The sequence below is a fragment of the Lagopus muta genome, chromosome 4, assembly GCF_023343835.1.
Source record: "Lagopus muta isolate bLagMut1 chromosome 4, bLagMut1 primary, whole genome shotgun sequence".
Lineage (NCBI taxonomy): Eukaryota > Metazoa > Chordata > Aves > Galliformes > Phasianidae > Lagopus > Lagopus muta.
The window spans coordinates 48,921,696-48,942,936 of NC_064436.1; the positions used below are offsets into that span (position 1 = coordinate 48,921,696).

Genomic DNA, 21,241 nt, shown 5'->3' on the forward strand with positions numbered 1-21,241 from the left:
TATTTTTTTTTTTTAAGTCACAAAATGAAAAAGAAAACATTCCTACTGACATGACCAGCTGTCATCCTGATATGCCTTTTGTTTAAACATAAGTAACACTGGGAAGAGGGGAGAACAGAAAGAAAGGTGGATGTAACATAGCATATATCTACGAGTGACAACACTCCCAAACCTGCCATATAGATTTATTGCATCATCTGTGGCATAGTTAAAATTCATTAGCACTGTATGCATGTTTGTGAGTGTGAGAGAATAAGCATCTCACACATCTGCTTTCAGTCCCTACACTGAGGAAATCCACACAGCAGACACATTAAATGCCCTTAACTCCAACCTGAACCAAGGTGCGAAAGAGACAGAACATTAGAAGAAGTGTTCCTACCTTTCACAAAAGGAGCTGCAAAAATGAGTCACTAAATACTAAGACTGTTTTTCACTTCAATTAAAGCGTCAGAAGTGTCAGTAAAAGTTTGGTTCAGAAACTGAAACCAGTAAATTAATATGAAAAATACAGCAGATAGGTATTCTTCATTGGAACTACCAAGCGGCATCACACCAGCTTGTTGAGAAACAACTCAAAGCTGAGACATGCTATACCCACCTCCTGTGAAGATAAGTGGGATCCTCTCTTAAATCTGATTAACTAGCTGTAGATATGCAATAAGCAAGATGATCTGATTTTCTTTACACAGCTATGTGACTATAATACGCAAACAGAAGGTGCGGGGACTAAGGGAGGCCAACTACGTTCCTTGTAATGTTAAGGACTAGAAAAAAAAACCTACAAAGCACTCTCTGCTTTCCCCATTCACCGAACTCTGTGTCACATAACAAGCCAATTCAGGTTCAAGTGGGAGAATATCCCAGGGGCCAAACCATGAGAGCAGTTCCCAGCTCTAATCCACCTGGCAGGACTCTGCTCTGCACAAAACATCACCAGAGGGCCTAAGTCACTCTACAAAGCTGATTCAAGCAGTGGTTACATTAACCAAGGCAAAAACAATACCTATAAATGTCTCTTAGCACCAGACTGCAAAAGAAATAACTACTTTGATCACAAGCAACTGCATGTTAGAGACTGTCTTCAACTTCACTCCCATAAGAATCTCAGTGGTGACAGCATCCTATTTATAGTTTTATAGAAGAGTTTGGGTAGATCTGAAAGTCACAGCCAGCTTCACTTCTTTTTATGTCCTATAAAAGGGAGGCCTCCTTCTAAACTTTGAGTCTCTAAAATGTAATTTTGTAATAAGAAGAAAGCCAGACAACTCCCTAGCTCTATTTACACTTAGACTTTTGCATTACTGCTCCATTTCTGGTTTTGAAGCAGCACCAAGGGTCTGAAGGAGAGTCTAAACAATCAATGGGAGTGGTATTTGAAATAATTCTGTTAGCAAAAGAAAAAGTTTTGGAAGACAAATAATGTGCCCCGCATCTATTGATACCCTGTGCCTTCAGCTAGTTCTCAGCTACGTTAGTAGGGTATTTAGCAGTCAAATCTTCCTACATTTTCAGTTCTTCTTCATGGAAAACTTCTATGCCAAGTCAAAGTCAAGATTAATTTTAATGAATGCCATAAACTACTTGGGAGGGAATAAGCAAGGAACAGCAGAATTTTTTAAAGCTACTGGAATTCTACAGGCACAAAAAAAAAAAAAAACCCAAACCTTCATGCAAATATTTTCTCAGTCCCTTGCTCTTGTGAAATAGCTTTAATTATTAAAATTTTCCTGGCAGGACAACATTCCTCCTCCAGATCTTTTCATGCCTTGTACAAGTCTCTGGGGACAACAACAACAACAGCAAGTCATCAGTATACGTGAAATTCAAAGAATCAAGTGACTATTCAAGTTATTTGCCACTGAGGTCATTTTCTGAGCTCTCTCAAATATTCTGAAACACCACAGAGATGTAATTTCACACAGAATGCTTAAAATGTCTAACGATCAGCACAGTACAGATGCTGAATGTTGGATAATTCCTAGTTGTGACTCCTTACACAATATCAGGTAGCTTATAAGGCAGAGATGATAACATTATCTGTAACAGAAGTATTATCTCGATTACGATAATGTGTTATTTACTTCCACATCATGGTTTTCTTTAGTACAATAGAAGAACCACTTCTTCAAACTTTCCTTTCCATTGATTACTTGAAGGTGCTAATCATTATTACAAACATGGAACAGAAGCAAAGCATCTGTATATTTATATATGCTTACAGTATTATAAATATTTAAGTGCATAAATATGGGTGATTTTATAATACAGAAAAAAGCAGCAGGCAATTTTAGCCTCTTTCCTGAGAAAGTCTCACATATATATACTCAAATCAACTTCTGCTCCTTTACCTTAACATCATTTAATACAAACCAAAAGCCTTATTTTTTTTTCCAATCCCAATGCTTAACAATCAAGGCCAACACTGCAATGATGTTTTTTTTATCAGCAATGCCATTTTTCCTGTCCAGTGAAATTTCCTGCCCCCTATTCCACAGAACCTTCCTGCCAATGTGTGTTTTGACCTGTGCAACTGAAAAAAGCCTAATGCATAAGTTTGATGATGACATTTCATAGCAGCCAGAAATAAGCGAAGCATCCAAGTATATAAGGCCTCCAAATTCTGTTCCAGAGGACATAAGCCATTGTACTGCATCTGGCCAGAAATGCTGGCAAGTACTGGTGAGATATGACTTATGGAAAGTTAAACCTCAGCAATAGTCCAGCTTAAAAGAATTGTTTTCATTTAGTCATAGAGCAAACATAAATCCATTGTTTACGGCTTGGCTGCCCTTTCCTCAGCTGTCCAGCTTTGAGCATCAGAAACCTTCATGACCACAGGATCCCCCACAAGTCTGATTTTTATTCAAGTCTCAGACTCCCAGAAGCCATTACTGTGAGAGATTGCGTAGTACACTGCAAGAGATCATTCATGATAGGAACAAACTGAAACATGAAGAGCAGCTAAAAAAAAAAAAACAAACACAAACCAACAACAATCTGAAAGATCAACAGGAACCACATGCATAACATTCTCCAACAACATCCTCCATCCTTAATGTCCTCTTTCAGCATTTTATAGATCAGATGTCTCAAAGAAAAACAACTTTTCGTTTTCTATGGCCTCCCAGCCTTAAAAACTAGCAAACAGCCTGAATCAAGCCCTCCCTTGAGTTAGTATACATCCACCTACCTGTCAAATGCAACCACACGTTACCTCACCCCTGTCATACTTCACCCCAACATACCATTATGTCTACCACTTTATCAGTAAGCCATGTAAGGCTGAGTGTAATGAAATGAATTAAAACCATAATTTTGAGATCAGTCTACTAGTAATTTCAAAATTAAGTGACAATGCACACGATACAGCTGGCACTCATATTTCCTAAGGTCATAAGTTAGAAACACTTGCTTTGAACACATTGCTAATACTGAACAAATAGGAAACGAGAAGAAAAAAAAAAAGGTAGAAGCCCTTCGTAAAATGAATTATTTGGGACTGCAAAGTTGTGAACAAGATTCTATTTTTCTGTTTCTCCACTGCTTAAATTACAAGAGCTAGAAACTGCAAGGGGCACAGTATCAGCCACAGAGGGAGAAGCTATGGAAGCTTCCAGTATCCCATAGGAAAGCAAGACATCATGGAACAAGGCTTAAGTAACTGCAGTTTCACTGCGTTTTTTCACACCACAGATTCAACACGTGTCCGCTACAGACTCCATTTTACTACAAAGGCCAGATTTATAGCCTGAATATTTTGAATTTCTGAAGGACTTAACTTTTTTGTAATAAAAGCTTCAGTGTCATGTTCTGAAAATAGAACATTTTCTCCATCTTTTGGAAAAACATTTGGACTTTGTCATCCTTAAGAGCTGTCAGAATTCTAAACCATTAGGCAGTTCCATAAGACCTAGGGGGATGGGAAATGGAGAAATAAACTGGGGCTGAGGGTGGAGTGGCATTCCATAGTTCAAATGGTATCAAATATATCATTGCACAGACATTTGTTCCCAGATCTACCAGTTACTGCATGCCAGGAACTACAAGCAACATGATAGCAGTTCCTAAATTTGTCCATAAGAAAGAAGCCATTTAGGCCTGCTGCAATGGCTTACTGTTAGAGGACAGAAAGAGTGATATAGTCAGAAGTCACAGACCTGAATTATCTTGAAGATGTCCACCGCAAAAGAGAAAAAGAAACAGCCTTTTCCTACCAGATTAATTCTACAGCTAATTGAGACACTTCAGCCCAACAGCTGTAAGCAACATCACAAGAGGAGCACAGTGCAGGGTTTGGCACCAGGCAGGACTACCTCAGCTGCCCTCTGAGGGACTGCTCAGGATAGCTTAATGAACACACACATGCATACAAACACAACTGCAAGTAGGAACACCTTGATACTCAAGAGTTTCAGAGTTTCATAATTGTCCCTTAAAGGGGAAAGGAAAATGAAAGGCGAAAAAAAAACCAGGAAAAAGCCACATGGACAAAAAAGCCCAAACTACCAATTCCCAAGAGCTGAGACAGAGCATCTGTCTGGCATCTGCTGAGTCCATGTCAGAAACTCACTTTGTTTCAACTGATGTTCAGAAGAAAAGGATGGAGTTGTCTTCAGCTTCCCTGAAACAATGTATATTTCAATCATACTCCGGCAGTCCTTTTATTTGTTGTCATTTGGTTGTTTGTTTCCCCAGCCAAATAATTTGTTCTCATCTTTGAACTAAACAGAAGAAGTGTGGGATTTTTTGCTGGCCATCTGAATGTAGGCAAGCTGCAGAGGCACAGAGGGGCACAGACCAGGGCAGCAGGATGACATCTTGTCAGCCCCTCACCTACACGCAGTGATGTTAGGGACTGGCCAGAACTGTACTAACACTCCTTAAATGTAGCACAAAGTGTCTGTAAACATCAGGCTGCCCAGGGAGGTGGTGGAGTCTCCTTCTCTGGAGATGTTCAAGACCTGCCTGGATGCCTACCTGTGTGACCTGGTGTAGGGAACCTGCTTTGGCAGGGGGGGTGGACTCGATCTCTGGAGGTCCCTTCCAACCCCTACAGTTCTGTGATTCTGTGATCATTCACAGGAAAGCTTGACTCCACTACCACTGGAAATCCAGACATCAAGATGCAACCACAGGACGACAAAGTATCAGATTATTTAGGATTTGATGCTACTTTTTCTTCATCGCATTCCGGGCCTCTACACAGTTCCCACCAGATGTCAGACTCCCCTGACCAAAAACCACTAAGATTTTTGCCATGCTTTTTTGCTTAGTACTACATAATGTCCACCAAAATTTGAACAGCCCAGTGGTTGTTCCCATAGAGGATGCTACTAGCGCTGACTGGAGAATGTAAATTAGTGGCAAGAGAGCTGCACGCTGATTAGCTGTTAAGATTGCCTGTGTATTTAGATATCATCAAGTATCAAGTATTTAAGGACTCAAATACTTTGATGTGCAATGTCTTTTTTTTTTTTCCCTCTAACACAGGCTAACACCTACAAAGCAAGAGATAATGAAAAAGAGAGAAAGTGGGGTGATTTTCACACCAGGAGGAATTGCCCCTCTGGGCACGTGCCTCATAGGAGTATCAGTTGCAAGGCCAAAAACCACATGCATGAAAATAATAGCAGGAGAAAAAGCAAGGGGGAAGTATTTTCACATAGGCTCAATGGCGTGGCTGAAAGAGTTGCAAATAGCAGGTTCTTAGCTTTACTGAGGTATCCAGGCACTGTCAAAGGCACCATGCCACAAGAGCACTTGGGAAGCTTCTGAACAGCAAAGAGTCAGGCCAGAGGCTTGCTGGTTGCCCACATCAATAGCTGAGCCCATTCTGGGGTTCAGCAACCATAAGGAGATCTATGCCAGTTAATTGTTCCTCGTAATTCTAAGGGGCTCATTTTGATCAGTAGATGTACAAGAAAAAGATTAAAACAAGAGTGGAAGCAGAGAATAGTAAAAGGTGTCGCAGACTTACATATTCAACGTTGTTTATATGGCTGGATGGAATAAAAGCAATCAAAATCCCACTTCAGGCTCTGTGTGTCGTACTGCTTTGACTCATAAATAATGAGAACGTTTCCAAAATGAACTTCAACTGAATGTCATAACACTGTTATGTTCAAACTCAATTTCCTGTGAGATGAAAATGGTGATGCTCCTCATTCTGACAGTCACAAAAATCTCCAGTCTCTGAACTCATAGAACAAGTTGAGGCTTTGACACCCTATTTTTGAGTCAAAAAAAAAAAAAAAAAAAAAAAAAAATCAATACACCAAAAAAGCTATTCTACATAAAACTCAAATATTTAGTTGAAGTGACCTGAAATCCTATTTGTGAGAAAGTCGAGTAAGAAAAATTATATATTTAGATTATTTTATTTACTACATTTACATACTATTAAAAAAAAGTCTCTAAGTGCTAAGATGTGACAAAAACTTTAATCAATTTATTCAAATTCGGGTCTGTGACAAGAGTTATTTTTGCAAATCTTTATATGCACACTTGCCTGCTTGCTTATTTGCTCCTCATTTATATTTGTACTTAGAAACTGGATCCTCAATAATACCAAATGGGTGAACTCAATATCATATGTCAGTAAAGCACTGCTTTTATTTACTTATTTTTAACTGCAAAAGCTTTATGTTCTTCCAGTATAAAATTAAATAAAAACTTCAATAGGACTTCAGAAGAGTCACAACATTTTCAGATTCATTCTATGAGATCATCTGCTCAGAGACATCACTGTTAAAAATCTATTAATGAGCCCACAAAAACATATTCTACAGCCCAAACTCTAAAACTTGAAGGCTGAGGTTAACTACACACAGACTAGTAAATCATGCCTGTCTTCTCCAAGGCTTTCTGCAGTAGCACTCAAGAAAGCACAGAGATAGTCAGCAGCCTTTTTTCCACAATTTAAAGAATAAGAAGCCGAATGGTGCTCACATATATGAAGGAATGGGAAAGAAATAAGACTCAGTTGTGATAATTGCACTCTTATCTGCAGGATACAGCTACCCTCTTTACTATATTTGAGGCTTTTTCTAAAGTTAGCATAAAATGAATTCCAGATCAAGTTAGTGCAGTAGGCACACCCCAGCTTGAAAAATCTGCTTAATCCTCTTCTGGTTAGCTTCATTTTACCAGCTCCAACCCTAACTTCAAGGTCAGCTACTTCAGGGAAAAAGGGGGCATTTCTCAGTTTTATAAGATACTTTTCTTGGTGCCTGGTTATCAAGTGTCTGCCATGCAACTTTCCACATTCTCCTTGCCATCAACACAAACCTGCACAAAGCTACCTTGTGCTAAAATCTCAAGTTTCTCCTCATTTCCACAAGAGACACTAGCTGCAAGCATTTTCCCAGGGTTCCAGCCAAAACTTTCATTCTGCTTCCTTGTGCCCTCATTTGGGAGTCTATCCTCTCTTTCTGCCCACTGTCATAGTGCAGCTATTGTTTTGAGAGATGATTTCATGCCAGCACACCAAAAGATACTAGTATGATGTAGACCCTGTGCTTCAAAGCCAGACAGATAAGATTCCCTTTATCAGCATGTCTTATGAAAATGGTACTAGAATTCTTATAATGACATCCTAAAACTTAAATATAGTTTTCCCAATTCCCTGAAGCCTTTATGGAGATAAGTTCACGTTACAATCACAGTGCAAAAGCAGATTTAAAAAGAAAGAAACAAGCTTTTGTTGTAACAATAAGCATGTTGTCATGTACCCTCCACATAGCCGAAATGTTTTACAACCTGACAAGTCACCAAGGCAAGACTTGAAGAAACCTTGGACCTCAATTTGATACTACTGCTTTACTATCTCCAGAGTATTCCAAGAATTAGCTGGAGGGAAAGGTGACAATTTTTAAATGTATGGTTGGTGTAGGGTGTGGATGTGTGTACACATACGCTCTTGGCACACACCTCTTTAGATCTCCCAGTATCATGGTGGAACAGAATCACCAGCTAAAAGATGAACATGATCTTATCAACAGTTTGCATCAATTTTACTCCAGAAATTTCCTAACTGAAAGGTTTTATGTTGAGACAGTGCTGTCCTTTCAAATGCACTGAACAGTCTGTATTATGACAAGACTGGTACATGTTCAAAGTAGTACTATGAAGACAAAAAAAAGAAATCCCAAGCACACTGGTTCAGATTGAATATTCTTTAAAGAACCTTTTGTCAAATTCCTAATAACTGTGAACTTCAGTGTGTTTTAAGTTCAAAAGTTCAAAATACTGTTGTATTCTGGATCACACCAGACATACCGCTTGGACTCTTGATCATACTCCTGTGATACTGAATTGACTTGTTGATCATGTATAGATGTGGAGTCCTCAGTACAGGAGAGAAGTAGACATGTTGGAGCACATCCAGAGAAGCCACAAAAACGATCCATAGAACCACTCTTGTGATGACAGGCTGAGAGACCTGGAAGTGTTCAGCCTGGAAGAGGCTGAGGGGTGACCTAATAGTGGCCTATCAGTATCTAAAGGAGGGCTACAGGAAAGAAGGAAACAGACTCTTTAGCAGGGTCTGTGGCAACAGAACAAGGGGAAACGGCTTCAAGCTCAGGGAGAGTAGATTCAGGTTAGATATAAAGAAAAAATTTTTTACAGTGAGGGTGGTGAGGCACTGGAACAGGTTACCTAGTGCAGTTGATGCTCTGTCCCTAGAGACTTTCAAGGCAAGGCTGGATAAGGCTCTGGGCAACCTGATCTGGCTGTGGTGTCCCTGTTGCATTGCGGGGCAGTTGGACTAGACAGCTTTCAGAGGTCCCAAGTACAGATCATTCCTTTATGGCTGCCATCCCCTAAAGGAGGTTAGGGAGGAGACGACCCCTTTTGGTCCCACAGGTAACTTGCTCCTGGGGCTGGCTATGCCTCTTCACCTCAATCACTGGTTCAGGTTATGATCCAACAGTTCCCATACACACCACTACAAAAAAATTACATGCATCTGTTCTTGTTCAATGTACCCAATATCTTTATGCAGTTTTTAAATGTCATAGTAGAGTCACAGAATCATAGAATGGCCTGGGTTGAAAAAACCACAATGATCATCTAGTTTCAACCTTCCTGCTATATGCAGGGTTGCCAGCCACTAGACCAGGCTGCCCAGAACCACATCCAGTCTGGCCTTGGATGCCTCCAGGGATGGGGCATCCACAACCTCCTTGGGCAACCTGTTCCAGTGTGTCACCACCCTCTGAATGAAGAGCTTCCTCCTAATAGCTAACCTAAACCTCCCCTGTCTCAGTTTAAAACCATTCCCCTTGAGTCAAAACCATCCCCCTAGTGTCAAAAGAAGCAAGTGATATTTGTAGATTTAAACAATAATAAAAATAAAATAGATCCCTACTTCAGATTTGCCACAAAATGTGTTAGATTTTAAAGAAAAAAAAAAAAACAACCTTAACCATGAGAACGATGGGTATAAAATGACTCATTACAGCTTGACTTCTTATTATTTTAACAAGTTAGTGAAGATGTTATTGAGATAAAGCAGATTTAGAATAGCATAGTGATATCAAGCAGATCCACCACCAAGACAAATTAACAGTATATTTCCAGAGTTTCTATGACAGACAAGTTTTGATCTATTAACCTCCACTTTCTGAATTTCAGCCAAAGAATTCCAACAACCTGCATACCAAGGAATTGACGATTCCACACAAGAGCACAGATGTTACTGACTAGTCTGTCCCAGACCACTCCATTACTGAAGGTCATTCCAAAATTCCTAATGTACAGACTCCTAACTCATGACTTCTTATTTCCAGAAAGCAATCATAAAGATGAAAAATATTCCAGATGAAATGCATACAGTGAGTCACACTGAAAAATAACTTTGATGGGCTTTATCAAGGAAGGTCAAGACAGAGGGTCTACAATGCTTATCAAAACAATACTCATAATTACAGCAGCTATTAGTAAGGGAAACAGAGCAGAAGGATTCTACCTTGGTAGAATAAAAAAATATAACTCTAGCTGAAGGCATTTCAGCTTTGCTTCCCTCCACTTAGAACCAGTAAGGATTCACTTACTGGAACACATTTCCAAATCTTGTGATGCCACAGCACCCACACTGCTCTCTCATTCAGGTCAGCGTCAGCTTCAAAGCACACAGTCCACTGAGACACAGGAAGAATGTCACCAAGAAAACAGGAGACAAGGAAACTGCCTGAGAATGATAAAGAGCTGATATTAAAGCAAGAAAACTTCATTAGGTCATTTAGTATCACATCAAAGGAGACAGATTGAGAGCCTTACAGAGAAACAGTTCAGGCAAGGACAATGACATTTCCTTGCTCATATAATTTGTGTGTATGGAGCACAAGCAGGAAAGAATTGCAGGCAGCTGAAGAGATAATTTTATATGCCAAATAATCACATATCTTGCTCTGAGATTTGACTATACTGGCTTTTGCTACAATACTCAGTAGTGTTTCTTATTAAGTTATTTATAACAAGGTTTTAATAGCTGATCACTAGTCACACATCCCTCATTTACTAGGATCGTCTGGCATCCTAATGCATAGAAGAGAGCTGTAGTTTTGCCTCCATAATGCTACAGAATGCCAACTACGCTGCAAAGAATGCAAGGTCTAAGGAGTTGCAAACTAGAATACAGTCTCAAATTGATGTTCTCCACATCACAGGGCCAATAATGACATGAAAAAGACTCTTGTTTGCAAAGTACATTTTTTTGCAAAGATACTGTAGTGATGAGCGCTAAAAGAGTCTGAGAAAGTCAGGAATTCTGCCCTCAGGATTTGGTTTGAATAGCACATAGTAAACGTGGCACAGGACTGCACGTTGAACAGTAAGCAGAAAGTGAAACACTGAATAGCTGTTCATTAAGAGCAGCACCATTCATTTTGTTCACTAAAGAGATACTTGGAAGAAAGACAGCAGTGACCATGTATTTAATATGCATGCCCATGAAGGGGAATTGAGCTTGCGGAGACAACAATATTCTATTCTTTTAGCAGCCCTGACCCTGCAAATTTCATCATGTTCTCCAAGGCTGAAGACAGAAACTTGCAAATGTAATTATTCAAATAACCCTCACTTCACGAATGTTTAGCAGTCTTCAGTGAAAGCAGATTCCAAGACTCTGGGTACTGCATGAGTGAAATAGAAACCCATCTATTTCCGTAGCAGGAATACAGAAGTGCTTTTGGTAATTGTCTGTTTTTAAGTTTTTATGTGCAGTTCAATCTAACAAATGCTGTGAGCACCAGGCAGGAGATGAACGGCCAAAGGACTAAACAGTCAAAGGAAGCATATGCTCAAAAGAAAAACAGTAAGGAAAAAGAAAAAAAAAAAAAAGGGGGAGAAGACTGAGAGAAGCTTTCTTGGGCTGCCCTGAAGTCAAATAGCTTGACTGGGTTTTAGCAGAAGCTAAAATTCGAGCAGCAGCCTGTACACTGCTGAGATATTTACATATACAGCAAATGATTATTTGCATTAATATTTATCCATTTTCTTACATTTTCTGCTGTTCAAAAGGGCACCAAGCTGGACTTTCTGCACAGTAAATGTGAAAGATCTATTGGTATAGGAAGTTGTGTATCCTACGATGAATACACTGAACCATCCTCAATTCTGCATGGTAATAAAATTCACTATAATTGATTAAAAATACAATAGTAATTTAAAATAAACTGATGTATCTAAGAAATGCAAGTCATTTATTTTCCCCATACCAAACAACCGATCGTTTATCCTTTGGGTGATGAAATTTGCTTCTATTAACCTAACAGAAGATAGCAAGGTTATCCTTATGAAGTGTGCTGAATTCATAAATTACACATCTTCTGTAAACGATTAAAGGTATAACTTTAATCAACAAAAACCACTAACAACAGACCAGGAGTCACTCTACCACACTACAGGCATGACCCTAAAATCTGAGTGTGGGAGGACAAAGCCAGCGAGTGCCTTGTCTCAACATGGAAATGAAATATCACCACCACCAATAGAAATGAGTAAACATACTCTACCAAAACACACACTTATGGAATATCTTAATCCAGGATTTAATAATTAAAAAAGCCACATGCAGATAGAATCTTGCCTCCAGCCTGAGCCACTGTTGAAGGCTGTCAAACTCCAGGTGATATTCATAACAGAAGAATTACACAGGAATGCCTGTAGGCTGTAGCACACAAATTCAGCAAAGGAGAATGCCAGGCAAAGGCCGAGAAAGCCATGATCTATCCATTTTTCAGTAATTACATATTAAGTCTTTTTGCTCGTGAAATTTAAGCAAACAATTCAGTTTTCTTTTTATAGACTTCAGTTTCAAAATGTACTTTTGTATTACGAACAGAGTAGCAGGAAATATTATTACTAAAATATGATTTAACACCATTTTTTCTTTCTACAGAATGAATCCTTTTGTGTCAGATTATATTCATAAACACACATACCTACTTACCCAAATATTTTCCAAATGTATATTAGCTTAAAAACCAAACTTGAAGTCTAAAAATACAACATACATCAGCTGGACAGAGTACTGGAAACTTATCTCTTGTTGAAAGGGCCATCAGTTCTTTTCTGTTCAAGGCTTTGTTCTTCCTAATAATGAAAACCACCTTTGTTCTTCTCCTTTCACACCTATGATTAAATCCACAAGAGAATTGCTCACCAGAAGCATACAGAATTTATTCAGTGCACTCAGGCAGCAGAATAAACCAGAACAAATTGATGAGGCCAGGGAAAGGGTGTTGGCTTGATAAAAATTAAAGGCATTATCACAATTCTCTCTAGAATTTTACTGAACATTATACAGACACAATGTGAGAATACGTGTCTCTAAAGCTGAAATCAGATACAGATCGTGGGAGACCAGTACATTCTCTTCATCATGCAAGAGATCCAAGGCCAGTGAAAAATGTATTAGAAAAGAAACTGATGCTTTAAGGGCATGGATTGAATCAGAGACCTTCCTTCTATCTGCTGATCAGCAGCAAAACAACACTTAAGGAAATAAAACTTCTCTATCCAGCATGGATCAGTGCCAGCTCCAACTAAATTACTGATTCTTGATTTTAATTAAAGGAGGAACACTTGTACCTCAGCTTAAAACTGGAGCTCCCACACAATAGCACACAAGGTAACTTCCAGGTAACTGCTAAGAAGCAGAGAAGAGAGAGGAATGATCATTTGAGTACCAAGGGTCCAAAACCCAAGAAGTACTTCCTTCTAGCTACATCTGGCCCAACTGTGCTGGCAAGAACACATGGTGCCACCTCCATGAGAGACGAGGAGGAGGGCATTGATCAGCACCAACTGCACAAACAAGAAGTCACAGAAAAGGCATTGGCAGCATCAACACTGCTGTTAAAATAACTGTCTTCCCAGGACTATGTTACCTATGTGACTAACCATGGAAACTACAATAACAGTCTTCAGGAAGTGAACAATACAAATACATGCTGAGAGAGACTTCCTTGTTGCCGAAAGACTTCACTAAGTGTTTGTGGAACACCTGTATACAGAGCCTCAAGCACACAGACAGTATCTGTAGTGCCCCAGAACAAGCAAAGCTGAACAAAAGTCTGGCTTTTAAGTTCTTGGCTTGAAAATATTGTGGGGAAAAAAAAGGGTATTTATGGTAACTCTGTACTCTTTGCCCACAGGGCAGAGAGGTTATAACTCTAAATACAAAGGATGCAAGAGAGGTGAAAAATTTTTAAGCAGTGCAGAATTAGTTGTTTAATGGGTCTGCTAAGTGACGGCATGCTCCCAGTAAAGAGTTCTGACAGCAGAAAGCCTTTAATCCAAGTGAATAACTAACTGGGAATGATGTCAGCAAAACAGCTGCCTGGATGCTACACCGCTCATCTTGAACAGAGGAACAATTGCCTACAATTGGAAAGCAATACATTTCAAGCCAACCTCAAGGTGAAGAGCAAGAACTAACACCACAGTTTAACTACTGTCTGCCATCGTCTTCTGCATTAAAAATGAGAGTATGAGAGAGGATGGCAGAACCACATAAGGAAACAACTGTTCTCTTCAGAAACACAGCAGCATAACTCCAGGAACAAATTGAGAGGTATACAAGTCTCTTCCAAAGAGAAGATATAGTAAGCTAGTACATATTCATTCTCAATGTGGAAAGGCATACTAAACGCTGGTGCAAAAGAACTATTAAGAAAAGAAACAACTTCACAGAATCTGTTTACCAAAGAAGCTATTTGAGAATCTTTTGAACATCTTACTGAAACTAGCATGGCAATCTCATACTTCCAGCAGAACAACCTGCACCTCCCCTGCATCATGATCAAGCCTGCCATCCAGATGCCAACCAGACCTCACCCAGAGCAGGAGAAAATAAACAACAACTATAATTTTACAGTGAATTAGAAAGTGCCTGGTTTAGGTTATATTCTCTGAAGTGCCCATTCACTATAGGTTGCCTTCTCTTGATGCTCTCTCTCCAAAATCCCCTCCTCTTAATCTTTTCCCTTTACAAAACTTTTTTTTTTTTTTTTTTCCCCTCTGCATCAGATTTGGACTGGCTTGCCCCAGTGTTGAAAGAGGATAAAGATATTTCAAATGCATTCATCAGAAGCTCCAGGAATAGCAGCAGCTCTGAGCCAAGACCTTACCCACATCTGGGTAAGTGCCAACATACAGTACAGGTAATAAGAGATAACAGAAGTCTTACATAAGAATTTTACTCAAATTCCTACGGTAGCTCTTCAATTGGTGAAGCAGGTTTGACAGTTGTTAAAAAGACCTACCTATGCCAAAACACAGGAACAATAAGAAAAATCTTGATATTATACGCACCAGAAGATACAAGGAGAATGGATGATTAAACACAAGTTACTCCAGAGAGTTTGCAATAACCGTTTTTCCACATAAAGATATCTAAAACACTCTGGGCACATAGTATGCAGCCAGCTGGCAGCATCCACATGACAAAGATGCACCTTTTGCCACTTCATCTGCTCTGTATTAACTGACAGATTCCTTGGCAGCCATTTACAGAAGGCAAAATCCACCCAACCTTTCTGTATAGTCAATTAATATAAAGATGTCCTAATTATGAAACAAACAAGAGAGTTTGGCAAAGCAGACTATAATAACAAAAAAGGAGAATAGATAGAAGGCTTACCTGCATCCTGGGCTCGCTGCAGAACTCCAGAGAAGGGATCTCCAGAAGAGATCCATTCCCACTGGCAGTCAGCTCTTAAATGGCTCTAGGAGAGGTGCAGCCAGGCTCCACCCTTCTGGCAGCACAGGTGAATTGCCTTCACCTGTGCTTCCATGTCTGACTCATTGCTCACCTCAGGTGATCAATCAGAGGTTCAGGCCGTGATTCAGCAGTTCCCACACATTTGCCCCCACAAATGGTGAGTACAATGGCCCAAAGCACTGAGCCATCCAAAAGTTAGATAGGCTTTGATGAGCAAGATAGTCATTCTGCTTTATTAGCAAGAACAAAGTCATGATTCTCTCAATTTTATTAGTCCAAATCTTCCATCACAGCACCAGGAGCAAAGGCTATACTTAATATACTCCAGAAATTCCCACATATGCTCTTTCCTTCCAACAGCTTCTGCTATCAAGAAATCCTAGTTCTGAGGAGAAGGACAATCTTGCAGATCCACACACACTGCTCTGAGTGTGTTTTTTGTAGATACTTTCAAGAGATCCATACATGCAATTGCACATGGAGAAATCATCAGACTGCAGCTCCTTTCATCTCATGCCATTGTCCTGTGGAAAATTGCACAATATACTGGCACACACAGGGCATGAGAATACACACTTCTCCCTGGACTAACGGCTTTCTACACATAGAAGAGTCATTGTTCTAACACACTTTTCATTGAAGATATTAAACATTTTCCTCATACTCTAAGTAAACACCAAGTACCAACAAATCTCCCTCCGCCAGGCACAGATCTAATGACACTATCATATTTGCTTTACCAACCACTTATGCTTTGTACACAGTTGTAATTACATCTGAAGGCCTCTTCCTCCACAACAAAACAGGAGCTTATGTTTTGCTCCTCCGTTCCATTTGGTGTTTCAGATACCTACCTCTTCCCTCTCAATCCTAAAAGAAAATAACAAGCTTTCATTTTCTTTCTAAAGTGGTTCAGTTTATCTGCATCAATTGCCATCTATCCCTTTCCCACAAGCTGGTCAGAGCTTGCCACCATATACTAAGGTTAGAAATAGTGGCAGAATCACTATGCTGACTTCTAAGAAGCTGCTGGACTCCAGGAGACCTCCAGGAGCCTATGAATAGCAGTAGATGCTATTACCCTGAAGCTTCACTTCTGTTTGAAGCACCCCTATCATAAGCATATACTGGAAAACACTCACTACCCATAGTCAGCACCAACCCCCTGCTCTTCAGCAGCACCTATTCCCTTGTAGCATGAGCCATGGGAAACTTTCACACTGAGGTCCCCATCCTGTGCCAAGGCTGCCAGCAGTGCTACTTCTGGTAGCCTGCTTCTCATAGTCATATGGAGCATGTACTCTCAGGCCATACAGGAGCATGATTATCCCCTTCCCCTGTGCAGACAACCCCTTACATTCCTCCTCCTGAGAGATGCTAAGAACAGGAAAAAGGCAGAAAACAAAAGCTTTCAGCACAGTTTGAGATCGCAGCACTTTGAAGAAGTCTGCTCTGGCTTTAATGTATTGATTTCCTCGAGGCCCTTCATGTGGGAAGTTAAAAAGCAAGTTTCCTCCACACAGCTCTAAAATGAAAAAGAAAAGCCTGTATGGCATTGTAGGCTTAAGCACTGCACTGAGAAACTAACAAATGCTGAAGGGAAAGTGGGGAACCACAACACCAGAAGTGCCTACAACTAGAACGTGCTCTCAAGTGTCTTGGTTGAAATCCAAAAAAAAAAAAAAAAAAAAAAAAGCAAAGACTTAAACCTATTATGCTGCATTACTACTTCAGAGAGACTAGCAAACTACAATGAAAAGAAATTAATGGTTAGACTCCCAAGCTCTGGAAGACTCAAACTGCCAGGAATGTTGTCTCAGAACTACCCCTGTGAATTTCCATGGTTATCCCACAGCCATTTACAGCAGCTTTGCTTACTTTCTCCCCTGAAGCTAGTCAAGAGAAGCAAAATGACGGGAAGGAACAAAGTAGCAAAGTATTTATTACAGAGACAGTTTTAAATGACAAATCTTTTTGTTTGGCATACTCTGAGAGAACTCCAGCACCAACTGAAGCACATCCTTCAGAAGGGCAGCTGCAATTAATTCCGTGTGATGTTCCTTGCAGAGCACAACACGGAGTGCGCCTCTGCGAATGGAAGTGGCTGCTGCTATCCAAGAGAAATAATCACTGAGAGATATGTGAGGGAGGTGAAATTACTCTGCAGCTCCACCAGCTTTATTTTTAACGCCCGGCTCCCCTTACACTTGCCTTCACACAGGGCATGTCTGACCCCTCAGCTGTGCTACGCCAATCTAAGAAGCTCAGGATGCCAGGAAGCGTGGTGCAGCAGCCACCACCTCCATGCCAGACGTGGCTGTGTGCCACACTGTCCCACAGAGGCGTGCAGTTCCCTGTGCCCATGGGCAGAGTGCTCACCCAGAAGCGGTGGCCATCAGTCCAGCACTTGGCCAAAGGGCAGTGCAGGCAGGGTGGCACTGATCTGAGAGGAGAAAATACGGCCCCAGCAAGCCTGGAGATCTGCATGTTCGTAATTAAAATGTTTCGAGGGTATTTCTGCTTCTCCATAGAAAGGCAAGCTGTTTCTAATAAAAGATAATTTGAGTTGCTTGAGCTTTGTTGATTTATGCCTTTTTTTCATGTTACTCCAAAACTGAAGGCCCCTTGTCAAAATAAGAATTGGTTTTGGGAGGGGTGGGATGTAAGGCTAAGGGTTTGTATCATTTCTTTCAGCTTTGAGAGAGTCACCTTTACAATTCACTGACTCTGAGACTTTTCTCTTCCTTGATGGTGCCATTTTTCTGGAAAACAGTTCATTCCCTTGGCTACCTTCAATCAGTCCAAACCCTGGCAGAAGATGCACACTGCACATGTGTGCTCCAAAATAAAGACTTTCGTTTTCTCCAAACCACCACCACCTTAAAAAACAACACATCAGATTCAGGAAAAAGAGAAACAGAAGAACTTTCACATACTTGCATTTTTTTTTCCCCCCTGTTTAGATTACATGTTTATAGTTATGCTTCTGGACTTAAAGAAAGCTTTGACCTCTCTGTTGCTACAATACATGCAAGTTAGCCCACTGAAATGAATCTGAACAACATTTACTCACAAGGCATTCAGCTGAATGTTCAGGACACTGCCATACTTGCCTATGATGCCCTCACAGAGACAAGTCAGCCACTTCTATCTCTCCTCATTCCTCCCTACCCTTCCACAAACCCAGTCAGAAGATACTCACTGCCAAGTAGCAAATTGGGAGGGAAAATAACAAAAGTGTAACCCTCAAATCCATACCTATTCTATTTGTTCTGAGATGTTGGAAGAAAACCTGCACATTCTGTCAGAGCCATGACCTTCTGCTGGAACTATAAGGGCATAACGCAGCCCTGTGAGTTCTCTGAACACACTGCTTGCAAAGCAAAGCACCATGAAGAGATTTTAATCTCAGCCCTGTGTCCTCTGTAGCCATGCAACCATTCTCCTCCCACTTGCAAACAGTTATTTATGGGCATCAGCCTACTCTTACGCAAAAGAAAGGCTTCTTCAAGTCAGAGTAAAGGTTACCACTATTTGTGCCAATCTGCAGCCTGTTCTTGAAGTACAAATTCAGCTGAGTTTCTTGGCTCTCTAGTTTTAGTTGCTTGAGATTTTTTTCCCCTTCAACTCTGCTACCTTTGGAGATGGCAAGTTCCAGTATTAGAACACACACTTATTTATTTTCATCTTCAGATCACAGTATCTCCAACAGTCCCATCCTGTATAAGCAACTTCACGTGATGCTACCAAGCACTGTCAGTTCCTAAAGTCAAAGGCATTGATTTGCACCTTTGTTGGATGTAACAGAACTGACATCAATTTTGGGAACTGTTACTTGTTATTAATCTTTCAGAGATTTCAAATCCTCATGTTGGGGAGAAAAGCCTGAATCACAGCAAAGTACGATGAGGAACAGAAAGCAGGTAACAGCCTAATTTAAAAATGAAGTATGTTAATCTGTCCAGAGACTTCACTGCTCATGACTGCAATACTGAACTAAAAATTGACCAATGCCTCGAGGAAAGGAAACAGTAGTAAGGTATTCTCAGGAAGAAGACTTTTACATTTTTTTGCAGCACATTGAACACATACGGCCACTTTCTGTGTAGCTTGTAAATAACCACAGGGCTGGAATGAAGGTGGGGAGATTCTGGAGGTTGGAAGAGACGTCACAAAGAATTTTTCCTTTTATGCTGTTCCTGAAACTCACTGTGGGATCACAACATGGAAGAATTCCTGTGCTATTTCCAGCATGAACAAGGATCATAGAGAAATGTCTATGAAGGCGAGATTAATGGAGATAATTTCCCTTTTACCCTACTCATTCAACTGTAGAAAGCAGAGTTAAAGAATTGCTTTTCCATCACGCAGCTCCTCAGTCTGTAAAGTGCCCCATGAATCACTGCCAATGATGCCGGAGCCAACAAGGCACAGCAATATTATTTTTTTAAAACTTTAGCTTGTCAAAACTGATTTCAAAATCAAACTGTCTCTGACACTAGGCAAGATATCCAAAAGCAGCAGAACGTAGCACAACAGGGCTTCTCTTCAAATAACAAAATTAAGAGAATTCTGTCCTTTCTCTAACATCGAAGTCACTAGAGTATTTCAAATTAATTTTAACATGAGGAGCAAGCATTGTTAATAACTGCATCATTAAGCTAGCCCTTCTGTTAAGGTAAGATTAGTACCAACAATCTTTGAATCATTCATAGAATGAATCATAGAATGGTTTGGGTTGGAAGGGAAATCTAAGACCATCTAGTTCCAACCCCTGCTATAGGCAGGGACATCTCTCGCTAGATCAGGCTGCTCAAAGCCCCATCCAGCCTGGCCTTGAATGCTTCCAGGGAGGGACATCCACAATTTTATCCACAACATTATATATACATATATTATATAAAAGAGTTAACAGTTTTGAGCAAGTTATAGTAGACCTGATCAGAGTATCTATGAAAGCAAAGGATTATTATAACCAATTAATACCACAAACAAAGAACCACTTGATTTAACAATCGAATTCTCAAGAATTAAGCTTGCCCATCATCTCCTCAAGACCCAAAAAGCAAGTGGAGCTCATTTTTTATTGGTCAACAATAGCTATGCAAAGTGAATTAAATAACAGAATCTCACCAAGCCAGCCAACCACTCATGTTTAGTTTTCTAAGATAAAAGAGGTTTAGTAGAAGTAGTTAGATTGGAAGCCAAACACATTTTATGCTGCTTTGAGGAGTTCCCACAAAGGAAAGTCAGTAGCGTACCTAGAAAACATTCATCAAAAGCCACAGGAGTTTTGCCTCCATAAAGAGAAGATCTTGTTCATGTAAATAGATGCTTAAATGTGGTGATACTGTAAGCATCCAATAAAGCAGGATTAAAAATAAAATTTAGCAACATTCACTCACCTACTTTCAAGAAACCGCAGACCCACAGAATTATTCAGGTTTCTGGGGTCCCTGAGGGCCTCTAAGCCCAAGCTCCTTCCCCATACCAGGGCAGAAGTCAGCCAGAGCTACTTGTTTGGAGCTCTTTTCAGCTGGGCATCAAGCCACCCAGGGATAGGCAGCCCGCACCAATGCTCAGCTGTCCTCATGAAGTAAGGAGAAGCATCTTTGCTAAGTTAGAACCTTTCCTCTTTTAGTGTGTGACAGGTGTCTCATTCTCCTGCCCCATGTCTCTGTCCTCTCAACAACCTGCCTCAAGCTACTAGGCTCCCTGCCATGCACTTCTTCTCCAGCCCAGCTCCCAGGGAAGGTACTCCAATCTCAGCCTGCTCTAGGGCTCTCTGCCAATCTCTCTCCAATGTCCCAATGTCCTTTCTGTGCCATGGGCCCCAAAACTGGATGCAGTATCGCAGGTGTGGCCTAGCAAACAAATAACCACTTCCATCAACTTACATCAATCCTTCCTGCTGCCAGGACACAGCTGCCCCATATTTAGCCTGCTGCCCTGCTGGTCCCCCCCAGGCCCTCTCCAGGCAGCCACTCCCCACACAATGCACCACAGCAA

At 40.5% G+C, this 21,241-nt stretch overlaps 1 protein-coding gene across 9 annotated transcripts in view; it reads right to left on the bottom strand.

Moving 5' to 3' along the window:
* Positions 1–21,241, bottom strand: part of LIMCH1 (LIM and calponin homology domains 1) — a 166,818-nt gene that overhangs the window by 138,179 nt on the left and 7,398 nt on the right. Inside the window, exon 1 of one of the 9 annotated variants that reach the window (XM_048941439.1) lies at positions 5,981–6,003. The exons of the other annotated variants lie outside the window; for them this stretch is intronic. The gene's annotated coding sequence lies outside the window, so the exon portion shown is untranslated. Of the gene's footprint in view, positions 1–5,980; positions 6,004–21,241 lie in introns of those variants that run through there. 9 annotated transcript variants of the gene reach the window in all.